The 24,612-nt window shown below is 42.2% G+C and overlaps 1 protein-coding gene and 1 long non-coding RNA gene across 4 annotated transcripts in view; one reads left to right on the top strand and one right to left on the bottom strand.

Moving 5' to 3' along the window:
* The window catches only part of ASTN2 (astrotactin 2), a 656,733-nt gene that overhangs the window by 532,951 nt on the left and 99,170 nt on the right, over positions 1 to 24,612 (bottom strand). The window lies entirely within an intron of this gene.
* Positions 3,864 to 5,629, top strand: LOC310669948. 2 transcript variants are annotated; one of them, XR_014507457.1, is made up of 2 exons: positions 3,864 to 4,292; positions 5,122 to 5,629. It is a non-coding gene; the product is annotated as an uncharacterized lncRNA (long non-coding RNA). The 2 variants fall into 2 exon arrangements; XR_014507458.1 differs by having other exon boundaries at positions 3,864 to 4,457.

Genomic DNA, 24,612 nt, shown 5'->3' with positions numbered 1-24,612 from the left:
AATGGCATGTTTGCAAATTGCCTTTTGACAATTTGCAATTCCTTTGAGAAAGGGTAGCACAAATGTATGATTTTTTTTCAGTGCTGGATCTCCTCATTCAGTATGTATCTGCAATGCACCATCAATTTGCTAACAATTCAGTATTTTATAATCATATGGGTGCTGAGACGCCAGAAAGTCAAATCAAATCACATTACACCTTTGATCACCCACAGTCCTACTGGAAGACTACAGTATCAGAATGAAAGAATCATATACAGAATTCTTGGGAAGGTTATATTTTTTGGATGTGGGTGCTTAAATTCCCCTTTTAGAATAGTGCTATCTTCCAGCTAATTAGATGTTATTTACATACATAGTTTTTTTTTAAAAAAATATTCTGTTCATCTTGTCATGTTTTCAGAATGGAATTATATTATCAATGCAACAAATGCTTTATAATGAAATGCACTGTGGTGACGGCAGCTTTATATCAATCACTTGCAAGTCTCCCATGGCACCAGATGTATTCTAGAAAGGTGGCCTAGGAATTATATGAATAAACAAACCAACAAACCAATGCAGCTTACTGTGTAAATATTCTATGAACATCAGTCACTAGAGCCAGGGCATGATTTAGGAGCCACCAATTTGTACACAGCAAAATTCAGGTGAAAGGGAATTATGAAATTTCCTGCTGCATCTGAGGTAATAGTGTGAGAAAGACTTGGGCAAAGAGGTTGAAAAATCCACCTAGGAATTGTGATCTTCTATCCGGGTTCATATTCTGAGCCTGGCCTGCAGGACTTCGGGACTTTGGGGTTTTTGCAAACCCCAACAAAATTTGAGACTATAAAAGCAGCCCGGGTGGTGGTGAGAGAGGCATTCAAGGATCTTTATATATGCTCATTTGGCTTAGTAGTTTTCTTTTTACCTTTAGTAGTTTTAGTAGTTTTATTTTTACTTTTTCAGTTTCTCAGTACAGTAGTACCTCATGTTACAGATGCTTCAGGTTACAGACTCCGCTAACCCAGAAATAGTGCTTCAGGTTATGAACTTTGCTTCAGGATGAGAACAGAAATCATGTGGTGGCGGCGCAGCGGCAGCGGGAGGCCCCATTAGCTAAAGTGGTGCTTCAGGTTAAGAACAGTTTCAGGTTAAGTACGGACCTCCTTCTTAACCTGAGGTACCACTGTAATGTCATTCAAGACTTTGTGATGTCATTTTGTAGATACTTCATGGGTTAGGGTGCCAAGGTCAGGAGAGACATTCACTGAGAAGAACTGAGTGCCGAGAAGCATTTTTGAGGGCTTGTTGCAAGCCTTTCTAACATTAACCCACAGAAAACTGAAGAAGACACTCCATCATGTGCAGAAAGCATGCCACCGCCTGCACATGAGGAGCACCCAGATTGGCAGACAAAAAGCAGCTTTGGCAACGAAAACCAGGCTCTTTTCATCATCACAGATGTTCAAAGCTTAGGGGATCCTTTTTCCACCAAGAGGTTTAATAAATAACACATCTGCTTGGCAGCAAGTGATAGCTAGGGAAATGCATTCACACACAATGGGGAGGAATTAAGAACCCCCCCCCCCCCCGTTTGCAAAATGTTATGACTTGCTGCAGACAAGCCCCAAATATGAACTTCGTAAAATATTGGCTCTCCAGAGAGAATTGCTACTTTGCTTTGGGAAAAGCCAGACTTCCCTTCCCTTCTCTTTTTCTTTTCTTACAACAGCTGCAATATCATGTGTTGTATATGTAACATGTTATTGCTGCTCTGTCATTTTAAAATAATATTTATTGCTTTTACCTGCTTGCAAACTATCTTGAGCAGTTTGCTTGGAAAAGGCAGCAGAAAAATAATAATAATAATAATAATAATAATAATAATAATAATAATAATAATAAAATGTTGTGGAGTACAGTACTGGGGAAAACAAGACAGGAAGCTAACAATGACATCTTCTTAAGTTTTGCTAAAATACACATGTGATAATTCTAGTAAAAGCCAGATAAACATTATTTGCAAACAGGTACTTTATTTTGAAGGGGGGAGGGGGGATGACAGGTGAGAAAGACTACTTGCTACTGATCTCTGTAAGCTAGTTCAGGAGCCACTTCGGCTAAAATAATAAGCTACAGTTCTTCAAATAAATGAGTAGAATAGGTTTGTTCAGTTTGAAATGGAAGAGGGCCAGGAGAGAGAGAGAGAGAGAGAGAGAGAGAGAGAGAGAGAGAGAGAGAGAGAGAGAGAATGGCGTGAGATAAGTAGGAAGAAGTCTTTTCCACGGCACTAGAACTTGGCAGAATACAAAAAGCACTTCTTCATATAACTTAGAATAAGAAGAAGTTGCAATACTTAAAACAACCCTATGAGCAGTTAAGCCTTTTCAGCTGACCCACCATCTTTGCCCCCCAACCCTCCATATTGCCAGACACCCAGCCCTCTGAAATAACACCTCCAGCCCCACCTCATCCAACCCTAGCCCATCAGGGGATTAAATACATACGAAGCCTCCGGAGAATTTGAAACATCGAGTCAGGGGATGAGAGGTCCCCTCCATTGACCAAGCTGAGTCTGTGCCCGCTCAGTAAACCTCTCAGCTTTGACACAGAAGGAAGGGTCTTGTCCAACTAATCAGTGTTACCAGTACAAGCAAAGTTGGACGTTATAGGAGATTTTGCCCACAAGCCAACAATGCTAACCCAAAGAATTCAAAGAGGTAGCAAAATATAATTCCCAAATGCCTGCAAGAGCATCCTCTGAGGGGCGAGGCACCTCATCAACAGACTAATAGTTCTTACCAACCAAGAGGGGAGGTGGGTGCCTTTGCCGCCTTTCCCCTACCTCCAAAACCTTCTGGAAGCGAAAAAGGAGAATGCCGACAACTAAATAGGAATCCCATCCACTCAGAACTCCTGTGTCCCGTCTTAACCCTCTCTGTCACTGACCCCATGGACAAAATGCACATAGATGACCACCAATTGCCAACTAGACACAGGAGCCATGTTTTCTACCTGGAGTGAAAGCCACCTAAACCTGCTAGAGGTAAAGCAGGAGACCTAGAGATACTTTGGTAACTGGAGGCAGCAGTGTCCCCTTGGTTCTGGGCTACCACTCAGTGGTGTAGCTAGAGGGCTGTGGGAGGGATGGTTGAGGGAAGGGAAGAAGAGGAGCTGTGGTTTCTTGTTGGGAATGAGCTGTAGTTTGGTGGCTAAAACACACTTTTTGTATACAGGAGGGTCCTAAGTAGTGTAGACATTGCTGAGCCCGGCAGGCCCCGCAAATTTCCACCGTTGTTTGTTAATCAGGTTAAAACGTTAGCAGAGTCATTGTAAATTCAGCAGTGTAAAGTATTATAAATATAGCGGGAAGGGAGAAATATAAATATAAGGGGAAATTAGAATAGGCAGTCTTAATGGATGAAGAAATAGAACCATGGAAGGGGGAAGGGAAGGTTATATTCAGTGAAATGTAAAACACTCTAATGAAAAATGATAAATACAGTGGTACCCCACAAGACGAATGCCTCGCAAGACGGAAAACCCACTAGACGAAAGGGTTTTCCGTTTTTCGATGCGCTTTGCAGGACAAATTTCCCTATGGGCTTGCTTCGCAAGACGAAAATGTCTTGCGAGTCTTGAGATTTTTTTCTGCTCCCCACCCCCTTTTTCTAAGCCGCTAAACCGCTAATAGCCTTTTAGCAGCTAATCCGCTAATCCTTTAAGCCTTTAATAGCCGCTAATAGCCGCTAAACCGCTAATAGAGCTAATCCGCTAATCCGTTTCGCAAGAGGGTTGCTTCGCAAGACGAAAAAACCGCTAGACAAAGAGACTCGCGGAACGAATTAATTTCGTCTTGCGAGGCACCACTGTACAGTACAGTTATAAAAAGGGGGGAACTGAAAGACAAGTACCCGCCCCCCACAAAAAATATATCCTGCAGCAATTGATGCCATTTTGGCGAAAATTAATCCGGGAGCTGAGGAACCTTCCCTTTCAGTGTTTTTCATCGTGAAGGACCATAGTTGCTTGCCTTCCTTTCCGCAGGGATTTTGCAGAAGACCACCCTGGTGGGCTGCATCTAACATACTTAGGAATATATTATGAGCAGACATTTGAGTTTTCTGCCCCATTTTGAGGAAAAGGCCTAAAAGATACCTGGTCATCATGTCCTTGCACGTATTCCCAAGGCGGAGTGATGGCTCTGTGGATTTTTACTGGGACTGGATCTTGCAAGAGAGGTATTGGAAGCCAGCTGATGGAATTCTGGCTGGGAAATGAGCACCTTCACCTGCTGACCTACTTGGGTAAATGTCACTCCTTCTTCACTCAGATCCTTCTGCTCTGACCTCCACTTTCTATTTCACCGCCATCTCCCGGGTCCTCTCCTTGTGAAGGTGGGAGAGCCAGTGTGCTGTGTGACAGTTAGAGTGTTGGACTGGACCCAGAGAAGCCCGGGTTCAAATCTCATGGTGAGAGAGTGGTGCAAGAGTCACCAGATGCACACGTGAGAAGCTGCCTGCCAGACTGTGACTGTGTCTAGGTCTCCTTCCATCGCCATCCTCCGCCCACCTCTAGGGAGGAAGGGTGGCTGTGGTGTGGAATCACAAGGCTGGGGAGAAGCAGCAGGCGGCGTGACTCCCCCCAGACTTGGAGAAATGTTTGGGCCAACTGAAGTAGGCAAGGAGGGTGAGGCCCTTCTGCGGTGGAGAGGGTGGCTTTTTGTGTGACACCTTTTAAAGACCATTCTAACCTTATGTGTCACACTTGTGGGTTGGGGGTGGCAGCTGCTGCTTTGGGATCTGCACCCCAAGGTGTTGCTACAAGCCATTTTTTTACTGCAAAGGATAATAGACCTTGGGTGATTCTATTGCACCCCCTGGTGATGTCATTGGGAGTGCAGCATGGTCCAGCTTCCCCTCCCTCCCTTACAGTTCACAGTGACTCAAGTGGCCTCTCTGGCCATTATATAGGTGACGCTGTAGCAGAGGGAAAATGAGGTTCCTTTGCCTTGATGGTGTGTAGCAAGAATCTCTGGCTTTTCCCTCTGTTGCCTTACAAACTGGCAACAGAGGGATTATCACATATGTGCAAACTTGGTCTGACTTTGACAGGAGTTTGTTCTCTTCCTCACAGGCAATTCGCTTTCTTGTCATGCCTTTCTCAACCAAGAACAAACAGCAGGAGCCCAAGAACCGGAAATATGTAGAGGTGCATAAAAGAGTAGGTGGTACAACGACTGTCACCTCTTTCAACTGGAAGAATCAAATGCCCAGTTTTTTCAGCTGACCCAGGTCAAATGACCAGTCTAATGAAATCAATCATGTCCACCCAAAGCCCACTTGGGTAGACCGTAAGCCATTGGTGGACCCTCTTTTGACTTGTGAAGAGCGGTGGCTGCAGCTAAGGGACCCCCACCCCCAAATCAAGGGTACCCTCAGGCAAACGCAGTAACAGCTGTCCCCTCTCAGGACCCGGCTTGGAAAATAGATGATGGGTGTTGGGAGTCAGACTGCCTTACAGAAGCCAGATACAGACACAAACAATTTTCCTTTTTTGAGAATCTTTCTTATGATGCCAGTTTCAGTTGCCTGAAAAGAAAGGAGTTTTAGCAAACTAAAACAAATAAAAGTGAATCTCTAAAGCTCAGTAAGTCAACAATGACCAACCAACTTAAGCATCATCAGCGCAGAACATCAGCTAGCTTCTAAACTTTGTTATGATATTATAATACATTTGTAGCTTTAAAAATCTCATATTCAGTGCTGTTTGGTGGGAATTAATACAATATGCCAATGACAATAGTGTCGTACCTTGGTTGAAGAACAGAATCTGTTAAGGAAGTCCGTTCGACTTCCAAAACGTTTGCAAACCAAGGCATGGCTTCCAAATGGCTGATTGGCCCTGGAAACAATGCCGACAGCTGAAATGGATGTTCGGGTTCCAAAGAGTGTTTGCAAACCAGAACACTCACTTTCGGGTTTGTGGTGTTCAGAAGCCAAAACATCCGAGTCGCAAGGCAAGGAACGACTGTATGTTATATACCTCTTGTATGTTATATACCACCTTGCAATTTTTATGGAAGTGTGCGTTTTAAATACTTCAATAAGTAAATAAATGCCTTCCCATGTCCTCACACCTCAGCAACTGGAATTCAGAGGCACTGTACACTACATGTGACAGTGGAGGTTTGCATGTAGCAGACCTATCCTTCCATGATTGGCAAGCCACAATATACACATCAGAAGCCCCACATTAACTGGATGATCCTGGACAAGGCGTAAGTCAGGACTCTGCTCCCCATTTGTAAAATGAGCAGCAGTACAGAATGACTTCTTATAACGGCTCTGGGGAGGAGGAGGAGGAGGAGGAGGAGAAAAGTGTGTGTTGGTTTGCATGCAGAAGGTTCCAGCTCCAACCCCCAGCATCTTCACATAAGGCTGGGAAAGATTCCTTGTCTGAAACCCCTGAGAGCCACCGCCAGCCAGTGCAGACAATAATGAGCTTGATAGACCAATGGTCTGACTCAGTGTAACACAGTTTCCTGTGCTCCTAATTCTTCTTGAATTCAAGGCATGCACAGGAAAATGCTGGAGGAAATCTTTGCCAATAGCTTTGTGGAAAGTACATCCAAGAGTCTTTGGCAGTTGTGCTTTATGGAAATTTACAAAACAAAAGCGTGAAAAATGCCCGTTTAGAAGCTCAAAAACCACATAGATGAGCAGAGGACTATTCAGAGCTTAGGACATTTGGGGAAGGGGAAGGTTGTGACATCCAAAAACAAAAGAAGTAGGTTATATCCAACTAAGTTCTACTCAAACTAGACCTACTAAAATAAATAAACCTAAATCATCCCTATTAACTTCAGAGGAACTACTGTGAGTAGGACAAGCACTAGATACAACCCAGTGCCATAATAGTTGGTTAGTAAGCTGTTCATATTGGCAGCCAAGCCACCTAGGACTCGCTTAGGAGGAAGAGTGAGATGTAAATTAAATATTTGGAAATGCACCCATCCATTCAGAGTTTATTTTGTAGGGAGTAAGAGATGCTGATGATACTGCTATGTTTAAGGGAATTATTTCTCATTTAAAAAATATACTCATCAACACTGAGAGCTCAGTGAGAAAGAGGCATTTAAGAAGCATCTCCTCCCCACCAACCAAATCACAAAGGCAGGATCCCACTGGAACTGGATGCAGCTTCCCAGCCCTGCAACTGAGTCTCAAAGAACACACCTCTTCTTTCATTCCATTATGCATCAGGCCTCCAATGAAGAGAATCATCCTAAACAAGGAAAACCGTTTCTCTGCAGCTTCACATCCAGGTACTTCAGACTTGATCTTCTAAAGGGCCAAGTGCATAAGGAAAGGGAAAGGCATGCTAAGTGTTCTTGCCCTTCATCCATACATACTGGGGTCAGGGAAGAGAAAATTAATCCCTTCAACCTTCTCATTAAGGAAAGTGAGGGAAACCACTTTGGCAAATAATAATTGATTTCTAAATTTATCCTATGATTAACTGAGATTCCCTTCCACAAATCTGCATGCAGGCTGGAAGGTAATGATTTAAAGCCCAGCCTCCTACGGGAATGTGGAAACATGCCTTCACAGGTTTCAGAGGCAGGATTCAGCCCTCTTCAATTTAAGTCCCTGTGTGAGATCTACAGCCTTCCTGCCAAAAAGCCAAATGAACCAGGCACACAATGAACACACTCTGTTTTTAATATTCAGCACTGTCACACTAAAGGCGCAACAGTTAGAAGTCAATGGGATGCATTGAATGTGGACTTTAAATTAAGAACTGGGGAAGCTGTGACTCTCATGTGGCTGGATCCCAAATTCCCATCTGCCCCAGTCAGTGGGGTCAATGGCAGAGTTGCAGTCCAGCAACGATAGAGAACCACCAATTCTCTATACCTGACTTAGCTGAAACTCTTTAAGCATTCTATAAAGTGGGCTTAGACCCATTAAAGCTTGATTAGTGACAATGAATTTATAAGGTCTTTTAAAGGCACCACATGGTTCTTTAATACTAGATCTGAAACAAACAAATATCTGTATTCAAGTTTGATTCATAGTAATGAAGAATAACTTCAATTTTTCTGAGTCTGGCAGCTGTGAAAATGGAACTGAACATGAAGTTTGAGGTCCTGTGATGGATTCCAGAATCTGAGGTAGGTTAGTTTAGGTATTGTCTTTCAAGATAAGGCCTTGGGCGAAGTGAGTGAAATATCCAGCTGAGGGCAAAGGGAGGCCCGCTCATTTGCCTGTATGACAAAATGGCAGCCTCTTGGTTATTCAGACTGGCTACTTTACTGGGTCAGCAAATGGTTTGACCAGCTCAGCAGGTTCCCTCTACTGCAAACCTCCATGTCATAGATGCAGGTTTGGTTGGGACCCATTAGCAGGGGTGGATTTTGGTAATATGGTGCCCTGAGCCAGAACAAAATTGGGTGGCACCACAAAAGCGCTTCTTATTTTCACAATTCTTCCTTTTGGTACAGTTGCTTTTTAATGGATTGTCTCAGTAGGCACTTGTATAAATATAGGTTTTATTGTTGTTTCGCACCCTATTGACTTGGCACCTCATGCAGGGAAACCACCTGCAATGACCTAAATTTGGTGATGCCATTGGTATCATTTGAACCGAACAATATTCAACTACGTTCTATTCAGACTAGACCCACTTAAATAAAAGGGCCTGTTAGTCATGGTTTTCAAACTTTTTTCCCTGGGTCATACTTTCAGAATAGAAATTTGCTTGTGCCACACCAAAAAAATTTCTTGATCAGAAATACATCAAAAAAACAAACTCCTTGTTGTTGTTTGGTCATTTAGTCATGTCCAACTCTTTGTGACCCCCTGGACCAGAGCACACCAGGCACTCCTGTCTTCCATTGCCTCTCGCAGTTTGGTCAAAGTCATATTAGTAAACAAACTCCTAGTAGTTCTTCATTTATAACATAGAACACAACTACTTTATAATATGTTCATGGCACATCCAGAAAGTATAAAACAATGCAGATACATAAGAACATGAATTATTCCAAAAATATAATTATAAACAAGTCTCTTACTTATAAACCTTCGGTATGTAAACAAGCACAAGGAGAAGTGTGAGCTTGGACAGGAGTTAGGATGAGCTGGCTTGCTGCGGATTCAATATCATACCCAAATGCCACTTACGGACCTTTCTTAAACGTTTCTGGGACAAGGAAAACTGTGATTTAGAGAGATGCCTCTTTCTGCTGGTGAAAATTTACAATCTGAAAATGTGTAGGTACCACTTTCTGTCATTAAGAACAACAAAAAAGAAAAACTGGTAGTTACAGTGGCTAAGGCAGAGCGAAAAGCCTGATTTATGGTTGATAATAAAGATTAAACAGACAAGGGAATTCTCTGTAAAAAAAAAAAAAAATCTTTACCCCTTTTTCTGTTTTTGCAGCTAAGGATGCTGAAAGTTAATTAGCTATTACTCCTGTGGGGGGGAAATCCAGGTGAGATAAGATTCATTGAGATAGTGATTTTAAGGTGGAACCTTAAATTCAAAATATTAAGGTAGACTAAGTTGCTAATAGGAACGTGGGTGGCGCTGTGGGTAAAAGCCTCAGTGCCTAGGGCTTGCTGATCGAAAGGTCGGCGGTTCGAATCCCCGCAGCGGGGTGCGCTCCCGTTGTTCGGTCCCAGCGCCTGCCAACCTAGCAGTTCAAAAGCACCCCCAGGTGCAAGTAGATAAATAGGGACCGCTTTTTAGCAGGAAGGTAAACGGTGTTTCCATGTGCGGCTCTGGCTCGCCAGAGCAGCGATGTCACGCTGGCCACGTGACCCGGAAGTGTCTTCGGACAGCGCTGGCCCTCGGCCTCTTTGAGTGAGATGGGCGCACAACCCTAGAGTCTGTCAAGACTGGCCCGTACGGGCAGGGGTACCTTTACCTTTACCTTTACCTTAAGTTGCTAACAATATCCAAAACAACAGAAAGATCCAATATGACAATGATACCTTTGGATCTCCCAGTCGGTGTTAGTATTGTTCAACAGTTAATGGCTGAACAATTAAAAATGATAAGATCAGTGTTTTATGAAAGGAAGGAAGAAAATGAATCAGAGATATATGAAATGGAAAATGGAAATGGAAAATACCTAGAGGCGTTAGACCAGGGGTCAGCAAACTTTTTCTGCAGGGGACAAGTCCACCATCCCTCAGACCTTGTGGAGGGCCGGACTATATTTTTTTGGGGGGAGGGAATGAATTCCTATGCCCCACAAATACCCCAGAGATGCATTTTAAATAAAATGACACATTCTACTCATGTAAAAACACGCCGGGCCAGATTCAGAAGGTGATTGGGCCGGGCTTTAGTTTGCCTACCCATGCTTTAGTTTAGACCAAATCGGTGAAAAGCTGGCAGGACTGGAAGATGAAATAGTCAAACTGAAGAAAGCAGATGGTAAAATGGAAATGCCTTCCAAACAAGGGTTTGGAGGAGAAGATAAAATCAACCAGTGGTGAGATGGAGAATTATCTGGATATGGTATTGATGGAATTGAGGAGGTGGGGGAAGCTTTGGGGAAACTTAAGTCCTGGCCTTTCTTCAGTTCTAACAGAGAGAATGTATTTTGCATACTGTTGGAATGAATTCAGGAAATGACACTCTCTCTAGAAAAAAGAATGGAGAAAACAAAAATGGAAGCTCCTAAAGGAGGAGAGCGGGATATTATAATAAATACAATAGGAAATGTAAACACAACAGGAAATGGAATTTGAACATACGGAACTGGACATGAATTAAAGAGGAAAAAATGGAATATTATCCCAATATGTGATCGCCATGGAGAGATTTTAACATGAACATGACCCCTCTTGGACTTTTCATGGGGAAAATGAATGAATCTGAGACACATAGATTTAAAATAAATAATGGTTAATAGAAAGTGAATATTGAGATTAGCATGGACTGAATGTCTTAAATATATATCTTTTTTTCTTTTTTATGTAACCGGCAGATAGAAAATCGGACTTTTTTGTAACTTTTTCTAATGTTTCTTATCTTTTGTCTTTTTATTTTATTTTTCTCTCTCTCTTTTTCTCTTCCTATTTTCTTTCTTTCTTTCTTTCCTTCTCTTCTTTGTTTGGAATCATATGCCTGCGACTTTTGCTAAGGTCCAGGGATTGTGTAATCATAAGGGTTGTAAATGGTTGGTGGAGGACCCTGGGTGAGAGACAGGGTGAGGCTGGAAAGAGAAAAAATAGATCCCAGGTGAGAGCTGTGGGTGGTATAAAGGCGATGAATTAGAGAGGGCTCCGTATTCTACTTATTTTATTTGTATTTTTGGTAGCTATTATTTTATTTGTATTATAAAAAACTTAAATAAAAATCGCATTATGTATGTCAGAGAACCACTGTGTAGGCCTGCAAACCCTCCAATTGTCCCTATTTCCCAGGGACACCCCTGATTTAGAGAAGCCATCCTGGTTTCTGATTTGATCCCAAAATGTCCCACTTTGCCTTAGGATGTCCCTATTTTCATTGGAGAAATGTTGGGGAGTATGGAGTTATCTGACACACACACACACACACACACACACCCGAGCCTTCTGAAGGCAATCCTATCTAGGGAAGGTTTTAATTTTTTTTGAAATGTTTTATTATGTTTTTATGTATGTTGGAAGCTGCCCAGAGTGGCTGGGGCAACCCAGTAAGAAGGGTGGGGTATAATTAGTAAAATTATCATTATAGAATGGGACATCCCTATTTTCATCAGAGAAATGTTGGAAGGTATGCCCCTCCCCCACTATGTTTCTTTTTAGTGGCTCTCACTGCTCTTCTTCCTCTCCAATAGTGTGTGTGTGTGTGTGTGTGTGTGTGTATCCTAGTCACTGCCTCAAAACCCCTCATTTCGCAGCTTGGCAATATGAAACTATACCTCACAGAAGAATCTATGACTCTCCCATGATAGCTTGCAACTTCAGGCCTAAAGGAGATGCTGGGATTAGAAGCCAAGCTGCAAACTCTTTCTGAAGATTTAGTCTATTTATTACTCCTGTTACTGGGGAAACCTCTTTTATTTTGTTGATATCCAAAGTGTTCTCTGGACACACACCTCCGGAGGGGTTCTGAGAGACTGTGGCTACAAGAGCAGTAGCTCTGTGATGTTTTCAGCCTCTATTCAATTAACTCCCTCAATCTGGCACTTCTCCACCAACAGAATCTGCTCGGAGGCACAGGATGCAATTTCAGAGCCAGACGGCAAAAAAAATAAAAAATAGAAGCAGGAGGGTGTTGTTGAGGGGAGAGAGAAAAGTGAGAGACTTGGAATGCTGACCACTCTGAATAGGGCGTTGAAGCAAACAGCCACATTTGGAAATCTTCCCATACTGAGGGTCAGGGTTTGGGGGTAAAGTTTGACACCTGCCATCGTTAGTTAATTTTATTTTCTAATAAAATCAGTTTTCAGTGTGCTCTGAAGGAAAAGGGGGAGTGATGAGTTGGGCTTAAAAAGGGAAGCGAAGGAATTTGTCTAGGATCAAATTCTACAGCACAGCCAAGAAACAAGCTTATTTTGTTTCCTTGATCAAAATGTTATTGAGTGCCTGGGATCATTAGACCATAGGATCAGACTTCTAATTTAACCTGAAAGACCACCAGCCCCTGTAAGGTCACTTAGATCACCCTACAGAATATTATAGGGTAATATTCCACTATTGCCCTTATAACCATGGAATGCCCTTCCTTCTGCCTTTCTTTGTGTACCTCCTCCATGAGAGGTCTGGAGGGTGGCAACATGAAAATGGGGCCTTTTCTGTGGTGACTCCCTGCTTGTGGAATGCTCTCCCCTGGGAGGTTCGCCTAGTGCCTTCATTATATGCCTTTAGGCATCAGGCAAAATTGCTACTCTTTAACCAGAGCTTTGGTTGTTTGTCATCCAATACCCCCTTTTTTTTATTTGGGGGGGCAGGGGTTATTCAGATGTTTCTATCTTTATTTGGATTATGTATTCGGTGTTTTTATATTGTGAACTGCCCTGAGACCTACGGGTATAGGGTGTTATATAAATTCAAATATACTACTACTACTACTACTACTAATAATAATAATAATAATAACAAATAAGCCATCATTTGTTTCAGAAGTCTTGTAAAGGCATTGAATGGGGTTCGAATCCTGTCAACCAAAGCCCCATACAAATGGGGGTTTCCCCTCTCTCCTTCCCCTGTATGCATCCTGAAACTGGCTTGGCCAGGTGGATGGATTCCGGAGAACACATAGGCAAGTTTCTTAAGTTTCTTCTAGAAGCTCAGAGCACAGTCCATCACATTCCTTGGACAAGCCTCTCTGTCGGCATCCTCATTCTTTACCTTTTGAGCAGTGGTACGCCCACAATATTTAGGGGTACTCTTTGATGCTATATTTCCTCTGTCACATACAATCCTCAGGTGCACATTCCAGGGAGCAAAGGTTCACCACCACTCTTTGCCACAAATAACAGCATGTAGCCCTCTTCAGGGATTATGTTTGCATGTAAAAGCAACACAGAAGCCACAAGAACATTTTGCAATCCCAGTCCCCTTCCAACAATTTGGAGGGTGAACATCTTAAGTGGGCAGTCTCCGGTACATGTGGATGCTCCCTAGGAAATTTAGAATCCTAATCCTTCAGGCTTCTAAACAGGATGGGATGCCTCTACGAAAATAGAAGGTTCCCCACATCAGTTCAGGGCCATATCCAACAGTGCTAGGTTAAAGTCACTTAGTTATATACTTGCGCTTGTGTGGTCCTGATTGACTCCAGCTACAAAATTAATTTTTTGTATCTTTATTTTTAGATCCCATTATTATTATTGTGGAAATTGTTCGATTTGGTTGTGTAGCTTTTTATGTGTCTTATTGTTTATGACTACTTTTGTTATGTTTGTAATTATGTCAGTCTTTTTGTGTTGTAAGCTCCCTTGAGCATGGTTTTAACTATGGAAAGGTGGCACCCAAATAGAATGATGATGATGTAGCACAAAGGTAACCAAGTACATTACCAAATATTGTTGCGCAGCACACTGCACAAGAATCAACAAATCCCGTACAACAAACTTTCACTAGCACAACTGCTGCATTGGATTCCGTTTTTGTGCGACCTTTAAACTCTGCCCGAAGGCTCTTGCACTAGGGGGCACAGAACACTGAATATGCCCCATTGTTTTTAGACGAAAGTAGACTACTAGAAGATGGCTCATATTACAGTGTTGAAAAGACACTGCATTGAATGGGAGCTATATACAAAGTATATTCCATGAGTTTGCTAGACAAGCCCACCTCACATGCAGAGAACAGTGCCTTTGGGCAAATTGCAGGCGATCCTTTGAAGGACTCTTATCATTTTAACCAGCAGGAACTGCTTTGAAAGCAGAGTTTTATCCTCTTCAATGCATTCCATTAGATTATTATTTAATTAGGAACTGGCCTGTTTGCATCTTTCTTTCTTTCTTTTTTGTGCAAATAGAAGTTTGGTTTAATTAAGTCTATTTGGAGTACTCATTTCAGGAGGAAAAGAAAGGCAGCAATGGAGTGGGTGGAGGGGCGGGAGACAAAAATGACTACCTCAAAGGCTATGCAGAATCACTTCTCCAACCATCATCACCAGCAGCCTGGGAGGAAGGACATTTTTTCCTTTATGGTGGCTAGCTTCATGCGGCTATGAATTATTGAACGGGGAACTGTCTCTTTCATTTAGCAGTAGGATGATGGAATGGAAACGCAGCCCTCGGAAGGTTACTGTCCCTTGAGCAGCAGGGACTGTGTGTGTGTGCAGAATGGCATCTGGCATGCCCTTCCCAAGCCAATTCCCCACAGAAAAGGCAACGGAGGGAGGGAACGAGACAAGCTACTTACCAACAACTGCTTAGCTCTTGTTAACTGTCAATCAGCACAGGACATCTGAGACCAGGGCAAGAACGGACCAAAAAAATCTGATCGTGATGCAACGCAAAGTTTTCTGGAGTTCATCTCTATAGTTTGTTTACTGCGGGGTGGGTGGGGAGATGCCTGGTGGGGATTTCTGACCCTTTATTTGCTAGGCCCTCATAAAAGCGTTCCTGCTAATCTGTGCAACAGCCTGAAATTAATTCACAATACCCTCCACCCTCAGATGTGCAGGGAACAGTGGCTGAGAAGAGGGTTCTCCATGTGGCAGTTCCTCCCCACAGGTATATTATTATTAATATCTGTTGATTTACAAAGTGTATAACTCTAAATCAAAGTGGTTTTCAAGTATAAAATTACCAAAAAAAACCCGCACATACAGTAATTAAAATGCACAATAAACAGATCCTCCAAGTGTTCCTATTTTCCAGGGATAGTCCTGGTTTTACAGAAGCCATCTCAGTTTCTGATTTCATCCTGGAATGTCCTGCTTTTCCTTAGGACGTCACAGTTTTCACCAGAGAAATGTTGGAAGGTATGGTAGGACTTCAGAGGGTATAGAGTTATGTGACCCCCGAGCCAAGGAGATAAGTAACTATACAACCTTTAGAATACATCTGAAGGCAGCCCTGTATTTAATGTTTAATGGGTGGCAAATAGATAATAAAGTGAAGATTATGATTAAAGAGGGTGTCCCCATTTTCATTGGATAAATGTTGGAGGGTATGAACAAAACTATTTCCATCAAGCCATTAAAATAAGCATCCACAATTAAAGCACGTACAATAGAAACAAGCATATTAAAACAGCATAACAATTTAAAGAGTTAAAATGGTAATTAGAAGAATTAAAAGATGAGAATCCAGGCAGGGAGGTTATGTTTTTATTGCTTTTGTGTATGCTGAAAAAGCACCTCTTTCCACCCTGGTCTTTGACAATTAAGGTATTGTTCCAGAACTCTCCTCTTTTGATCTATATAATCTAAACTGTACTGATTTTGCTGGAAGTGTTTTACTTCTTTTTTAAAAAAAAACAAACCTGTATATAAACTGTTCTATTTCTTTCACTTGTATGATTATACTGTTGTAATCTGCCCCAGAAATTTTTAATGAAGGCTGCATAATACATCTTATAAATTCATAAAAAATTTGCAAAGGATCAAAAACAGCTTAGTGTCTTTAACCTTTAAGAATGTGTGATTCTGTATATATATATATTACATATCTGCCTTGATAAAGAGACTATCTAGAAACATAGTGAGAACCAATTTGCTTATGCAGCTGCCTTCTGTCATTGGGATGGGCAGTATAGTGGTACCTCTGGTTACGTACTTAATTCGTTCCGGTGGGGGGGAATGAACAAATTCCTATGCCCCACAAATAACCCAGAGATGCATTTTAAATAAAAGGACACATTCTGCTCATGTAAAAGCACACTGATTTCTGGACCGTCTGCAGGCCAGATTTAGAAGGCGATTGGGCCAGATCCGGCCTCCGGGCCTTAGTAGATTGAACCTGAGACCCTCTGCATGGAAAGCAGATGCTCTACTACAGAACAACAGCCTTACAATCTGTGCACCTGACTTGCTTACCCTCTTTTCTTAATTTCATTTTTGTTGTTGCCCTCCACAGAGCAGATTACAGCATACGTTACAAGAATAGTAAATGAGCAAGCCAATCAATCAATATTTATTCACTATCAGAATCTATAAATAAATAAATATTCACTATCTGAGTCTATGACGTACCAATTAAGATAGCAGCAGCAGCAGCAGATAAAACCTCAGTACTTTGAAATTAACCAAATGCAGACTGGAGTAAACCAGACCTCAAAAATCCTCCTAAAAACTAAGGAGGGAATGCTAAGTGGTTTCCAGAGGCAGTTATATGAGAGGCGTTTATCTACTCCTATTCCTCTGTGAGAATACCAAAGTGAAAGGACAAAGCAGTCTAAGGAAGAGAGATGCAGCAGTCTCTACACATACCTCTCGCAAAGGTGTTATTGCAGATTTAAAGCCAGACTTGTTAATATGAGCCCACGGGGCCTTTAATAATTATATATATATATATCCCCAAGCCAGGTTGGATAGAAAAATCAGGATTTTATTAAGGAGGTCAGATTTCCTCTATTTTATATTTGACTTTTTGAAAAACACAGGAATGGGGGGAGCTATGGGCAAAGGCGGCCAAATCGTCCATGAAGAGTAAGAATTCTCATTTTCTCCACAATGCAATATTTTGGGTCCCCACAGGCAATACAGAAGACATCAGAAAGTACAAAATGGGGGAGGGAAAATCCTCTCAACACCAACCCTGAAATAACCTACATACACGAGCAGCAGCCAATGATTAATAAATAATAATAATAATAATAAAGGTCCTACAAAATATCCTCCTGCCCACCACCAAAAAATAAGAAGCAGGGTGGACCTGGAAACAAGTTCATAGTGCATGACAACTGTTTGTCTAAGTTCCAATTTGACATCCTCCAGGAGCTATTCATAATGAGAATGGTAAAGGTAAGGTGAAGGGACCCCTGACCATTAGGTCCAGTCGTGGCCGACTCTGGGGTTGTGGTGCTCATCTTGCTTTATTGGCCAAAGGAGCCAGCGTACAGCTTCCAGGTCATGTGGCCAGCATGACTAAGCCGCTTCTGGCAAACCAGAGCAGCACATGGAAATGCCGTTTACTTTCCCGCTGGAGTGGTACCTATTTATCTGCTTGCACTTTGATGTGCTTTCAAACTGCTAGGTTGGCAGGAGCAGGGACCAAGCAATGGGAGCTCACCCCATTGTGGGGATTCGAACCATTGACCTAGGCTCTGTGGTTTAACCCACAGCGCCACCCGCATCCCTAATGAGAATGGTAATGTGTTGCAAATAATTAGTCCCTCATGAACATCTGGGACCACCCATTCTTACACCCCTGTCATTATTCCAGGTCCAGATCAGCCCCATTGCAATCCACAACTAATCTGAGTTAAGGGGCTGCATACCCCCCAACATTTCTCTGATGAAAACAGGGCCATCCTAAGGAAAAGTGGGACATTTTGGGTTCAAATCAGAAAATAGGACACCTTCTTTAAATCAGGGATGTCCCTGGAAAATAGGGACACTTGGAGGGTCTGGGGCTGTAGCTCGGTGGTACAGGGCATGCTTTGTGTGCAAACAATTTCAGATTCATTCCCTGGAATCTCCAAGTAGGGCTTGGACTCCTGAATGATGTTCCAGCACAGCTACTGCCATTTTGAGTATGTAACACTGAACTAGACAGATTAATGGCCTGGCTCCATATAATGTGCTCCGAGAGCTTCTGCATAGCAATACATTTGGAGGCTATATTCTCATACCCAAATGCTTCAACATGGATGCCAGCAACCTCTACTCAGGCCTCTACTTGCAGGAAGACCTAGCAGTAATTTCCCTGAGTCTAGAGCATTTATTAAAGGTTCAGTTAAAATATATTACACAAGGAATTAATGGCTTCAAACAACCAGAATTCCCCCAGCACTAACAAGCTCCTCGGTGTTCTGTCTTCTAGGAACATTTGTGGACCATTAAAGTAAATTCTAAGGAACTTGAGAAAGACAGCTGAAGAATGCAAAGAAGAAAAACTGAGTACAGTGGTACCTCGGGTTGTATACGCTTCAGTTACATACGCTTCAGGTTACACACTCCGCTAACCCAGAAATAGTGCTTCAGGTTAAGAACTTTGCTTCAGGATAAGAAGAGAAATTGGGCTTTGGTGGTGTAGCAGCAGCAGGAGGCCCCATTAGCTAAAGTGGTGCTTCAGGTTAAGAAGTTTCAGGTTAAGTACAGACCTCCAGAACGAATTAAGTACTTAACCCAAAGTACCACTGTAGCTCTGCAGCTACAAATGCAATTCTCGTCCACACTTGACTTCTAGATTAATGAAACAGTATGGGTTTTATTATTTTTATTTACAGAAGTTTTTATATACCACCCACTCATAAAATATTATGCCCAGGGTGCAAGGGGTGGGAGAAGTACCTCTATCCCAGACAAAACAAAAACTCAGTTCAGTTTGGATGCTGGGATCATGTTGCAGGCTGAAGCCCACCCCTTCCACTGTCTGACATTATACCCAAATCAGACAAACTATATTTTGTTTGAAATATAGGCAGCCTTGTATCAGGAAATTTTTAGTCTAATGTTTTACATTTTTTTATGTGCTGTAAGACGCCCAGAGTGATGGGTGGGGTGGGTATGTATGTATGTATGTATGTATGTATTAAATGAATAAATAAATAAATATTCCATAGTTTGGCTGATTTGGACACAATGGTAAGCTTTAGCTTTCCTGGACAAGGAAGCAAGGGAGGAAATCTGAGTGTATGGAGAAAGGGCAATGCATAAAAAGTATGCACCTGTGGCACAGTCCCAAAATAGGAAAACAATGGTTTGAACATTATGCATGGACCAAGCCAACTTGGTTTGGCTGCTCAGATCCCAGCTTGCTAAACCATTGATTAGTAGCCAGGAATGAGTGACAAAACCACACACTCCTTCCTTCCTTCCTGGAGGTTTATCTCCTGCTTTAAACAAGCCACAGTTAGACATCAAATTCAAAACAGGGTAATGTTCATTTGCTAACCAGTGTGCTTTAGATCCTCTTTATTAAGCTAACATTAAAGCACAGTTTCCAAACTTGGACATGCATTATTTGAAATTTAATCAAACCAAGATAGAAGCACCAGGAAAGGAAGGAGGGATCGGACAAAGGGGTGTGTGTGTGATCTCAACACCCATTCTCAGTTGCTAAACTGTGGTTTAACAAGACTTGTGTGACCAAATTGGGCCAATCTCTCTCCAGGCCTCCATTTTAAGTCCAAAGTCTCATGAAGTTTTGGATAGCAATTTGGTTCCCCCCCCCAATCAATTTTACTGTTTTTCATTTGCCAGCATCCATCTATCTAGTGCTCTTTTTTTATAGAAAAAATGTGTCAGTACTCACCATGAAGTTGTTACAGTAAATGCTACACATTTCAAAAAAGGTGCCAGTAGTGTGTTTTCTTGAGCACCCCTGCCCCCAAAAGCACTGCATCCATCCATCCACCCACCCACCCACCCTCCACTCATTTATATTAAAGAAGAAGAAGAAGAAGAAGAAGAAGAAGAAGAAGAAGAAGAAGAAGCAGCAGCAGCAGCAGCAGCAGAAGAAGAAGAAGAAGAAGAAGAAGAAGAAGAAGAAGAAGAAGAAGAAGAAGAAGAAGTTATTTATATGCCTCCTATCTGACTGGGTTGTCCCAGCCACTCTGGGCGACTTCCAACAAATTAAAATGCACTAAGACATCAAACATTAAAAACTTCCCTATACAGGGCTGCCTTCAGATGTCTTCTAAAAGCCAGATATCACAATGCACTTCAATTATTAGGGAGAAAACTAGAAAAATCCTGCTATTGGCAAGACAAGCCCGTTCAGCCACTACTTCCCCTTGCAACATACTGCTGCATTGAGCTTGTTTCCTTTTCATTAAATTATTCCATGTTCTTGAGCAGTTGAAAGTAAGGAAGCATGCTTATCTTCACAGTGGCACTCCCCACACCATTACTTATATTGCTTTTTTGTGGTATGACACCCTTTAAAGAGTGGGTAGAGGTACAAAAGACAAAGAATGTCAGGTTATTGGCTTTCAACATTCTCCATAGAGAAGCTGGAACGTGTCCATATTTAAGCTATGTGGTGGCAGGGCCTTGTCAGTCTCTGTGCAGATGATATGGAAAGAATCATAGAATCGTAAAATCAGAGAATCTTAGAGTTGAGTCATCTAGTCCACCCCCCCCCCAAAAAAAAAACACCACACACACAATGCAGACCCTTTCCAGACTCTTGATCATCTTGGTTGCTCTCCTCTGCACAGGTTCCAGCTTGTCAACATCCTTCTTAAATTGTGGTGCCCAGAATTGGACACAAGCGTGGTCTAAGGCAGAATAGAGTGGTACTGTTATTTTCCTTGATCTGGACACTGAGTCTCTTGGGCTTGCTGATTGTAAGGTTGCCAGTTTGAAGTGGCATGACAGAGTAAGCTCCCGTTGCTTTGTCCCAGCTCCTTCCAACCTAGCAGTTCGAAAACATACCAGCACAAGCAGATAAATAGGTACCGCTGCAGCAGGAAGGTAAACGGTGTTTCCATCACTGTGTCCAATTGTGCCAGAAGCGGTTTAGTCATGCCGGCCACATGACCCATCTGTGGACCAATGCCAGCTCCCGTGGCCTGAAAGCAGAGATGAGTGCCACACCCCCAGTTGAATTTGACTGGATTTAACCATCCAGGGGTCCTTTACCTACTTTACCTAAGCCCCACTGAATTCAATGGAGCTAACTCCCAGGTAACTGTGTAGTCTTATACTGCAATTGTAAGCATTTTTACCCAGAAGTAAGTCCAACTGAATTCAATACATCTTACTCTCTGGTATGTGCCTGATCATTCTCACAGTTTCCATTATGATGGTGATGGTGATGCTATATATTTATATCTTTGTGCTGAGGAGACCCAAGTGCCAACAATTTTGAGAATCTTTCTTACAATGCCAGTATCAGTTGCCTCAAATGAAAGGAGTTTTAGCAAACTAAATCTGATAAAAACACATCTCCGAAGCTCAGTAAGTCAACAGTGACTAACCAACTTAAGCATCATCAGTACAGAACATATGTTAGCTTCTAAACTCTGTCACGGTGATATTATAAATACATTTGCAGCTAAAAAAAGGTTATAAAGATTTAGTTTTCCTGTATGTTAAATGATTATTGTTTCTATAAAACTCTGTATTCAGAGCAAAATACAGACATTGGATTTTTGTGCAGTGGATTTTATACCCTATGCCAATGATAATAATTGAAGAGACTTAGTGCCTGAGGTGAACAGGAATTATTATTATTAGCAGTAGTAGTAGTATACCGGACCCATCTGGCTGGGTTTCCCCAGCCACTCTGGGCAGCTTACAACATAAATTATTATTATCTTTTTTGAAGGAGAGGGTAAAAATATAAAATCAAGATATGTTGAATTGCCTTCTTATTGCTGCACATCTATCGATTGCCTAAAGATGGAAAACAATGACTGAAATTCACCTCATTTTGGTGGAGTGACATATTGAAAACTGCATTACATGAAAAACGTACCTGGTACATCTGTTTTATGAAAGGGAAAACAAATATAATCTATTTTATCTCAGTTTTATAGGATTTCACTGAATATATATATAAAAAGAAAAAATTTATTTTTCTCTTAAACAAGTTGGGATGAGGAACATCTAACTGGCTGACCATTTTTCTTAATATGATATAGACCCTTTTATTCTTCATCCTCCTTGTGTGGTTTCAGTCATACGTTTATGTTTCTGCACATCTTGCAAGTCATGTGTGCCACACCTCTTGTTCTCACCTCTTGTTTCTTATGATGGTAAAGGTAAAGGTAAAGGGACCCCTGACTGGGGTCCAGTTGTGAACAACTCTGGGGTTGTGGTGCTCATCTCGCTTTACTGGCCGAGGGAGCCGGCATTTGTCCGCATACAGTTTTTCTGCGTCATGTGGCCAGCATGACTAAGCTGCCTCTGGCAAAACCAGAGCAGTGCACGGAAATGCCATTTACCTTCCCACTGGAGTGGTACCTATTTATCTACTTGCACTTTGACGTGCTTTCAAACTGCTAGGTTGGCAGGAGCAGGGACTGAGCAATGGGAGCTCACCCCGTTGTGGGGATTCGAACCGCCAACCTTCTGATCGGCAAGCCCTAGGCTTTGTGGCTTAGATCAGAGTAGGCCCACTGCTATTAATGGCTCTAAGTAATGTTCATTATTTTTAATAGGTCTACTGTTAGTAGGACTAACATTGGATACAACCTGTCCTCTTTTTATACCCATGCCTTTGCTCATGTGGGCATATGGCCTTCTACTTCAGAATATGGGTTTTCTATATGCGTCATGAGTCAGAAAAATTCTACAAAGTTACACTTCTATATATGTTGTATAAGAGCAATGAGCTGTCCAACTCCTTCCAAAAAACTTTTCCGTATGAGCACAAGAACTAAAACCTGATGGGTGTTTCTAAGCCCTATATCAAGGGTTAAGAATCCTTTCACAATTCAGCTGTCACATCAGCTGACAACTGTTACAGAATGATCTGTACGGAAGTGCTCCCACAGTTATATAGCAACTGCTATGTCTGTGGGTTCACCAACATTTCCTACAGCAATTACGGTACATGGGAGTGTGAATAGGAGGTGCCTATTACCTGTGTATAAACATGTGTCTGAAAGACCTGATGCAGTCACAACTCCTTGACATAAGTATATGAGTGTTTAAGGTTGCATATGTCTTTCACACTTTAGGTGTGAGAAGCACTAGTTTAATATCCATGTACTTGTCAACACAGCTGCCACAAAATGTAAACCACCTAGCTACTTCAAATACATCAGAGCTAGTTATCTTCCAGCTCACTTTGGACAATCTGAATATGGTCCCAAGCTATCTACTTCTCTCCATTCCTGGCAGTAACCTATTCTGACTCACCAAGCACCAAAAGCTTTGCCTTAGTGTTAAAACAATGAAGTCACTGAATGCACTGACTAAAAAAATAAACCGCTTGCTAGGCAGAACATTAGGAGATCTCATTGACAGTGACCTTGTGTGTATCAAAGCAGAGCCCCAAAATGGCCATGGTCAAAGATAGCAAAGAATCATAGAATCATAGAATCATAGAGTTGGAAGAGACCACAAGGGTCATCGAGTCCAACCCCCTGCCAAGCAGGAAACACCATCAGAGCACTCCTGACATATGGTTGTCAAGCCTCTGCTTAAAGACCTCCAAAGAAGGAGACTCCACCACACTCCTTGGCAGCAAATTCCACTGTCGAACAGCTCTTACTGTCAGGAAGTTCTTCCTAATGTTTAGGTGGAATCTTCTTTCTTGTAGTTTGTATCCATTGCTCCGTGTCCGCTTCTCTGGAGCAGCAGAAAACAACCTTTCTCCCTCCTCTATGTGACATCCTTTTATATATTTGAACATGGCTATCATATCACCCCTTAACCTCCTCTTCTCCAGGCTAAACATGCCCAGCTCCCTTAGCCGATCCTCATAAGGCATTGTTTCCAGGCCTTTGACCATTTTGGTTGCCCTCCTCTGTACACGTTCTAGTTTGTCAGTGTCCTTCTTGAACTGTGGTGCCCAGAACTGGACACAGTACTCCAGGTGAGGTCTGACCAGAGCAGAATACAGTGGCACTATAACTTCCCTTGATCTAGATGCTATACTCCTATTGATGCAGCCCAGAATTGCATTGGCTTTTTTAGCTGCCGCGTCACACTGTTGGCTCATGTTAAGTTTGTGGTCAACCAAGACTCCTAGATCCTTTTCACATGTACTGCTCTCAAGCCAGGTGTCACCCATCTTGTATTTGTGCCTCTCATTTTTTTTGCCCAAGTGCAATACTTTACATTTCTCCCTGTTAAAATTCATCTTGTTTGTTTTGGCCCAGTTCTCTAATCTGTCAAGGTCGTTTTGAAGTGTGATCCTGTCTTCTGGGGTGTTAGCCACCCCTCCCAGTTTGGTGTCATCTGCAAATTTGATCAGGATGCCCTTGAGTCCATCATCCAAGTCGTTGATAAAGATGTTGAATAAGACCGGGCCCAAGACAGAACCCTGTGGCACCCCACTAGTCACTCTTCTCCAGGATGAAGAGGAACCATTGATGAGCA

The sequence above is a fragment of the Podarcis tiliguerta genome (genome assembly GCF_965153285.1).
Source record: "Podarcis tiliguerta genome assembly, chromosome: Z".
NCBI lineage: Eukaryota > Metazoa > Chordata > Lepidosauria > Squamata > Lacertidae > Podarcis > Podarcis tiliguerta.
This window is presented reverse-complemented; position numbering and strand designations above follow the sequence as displayed.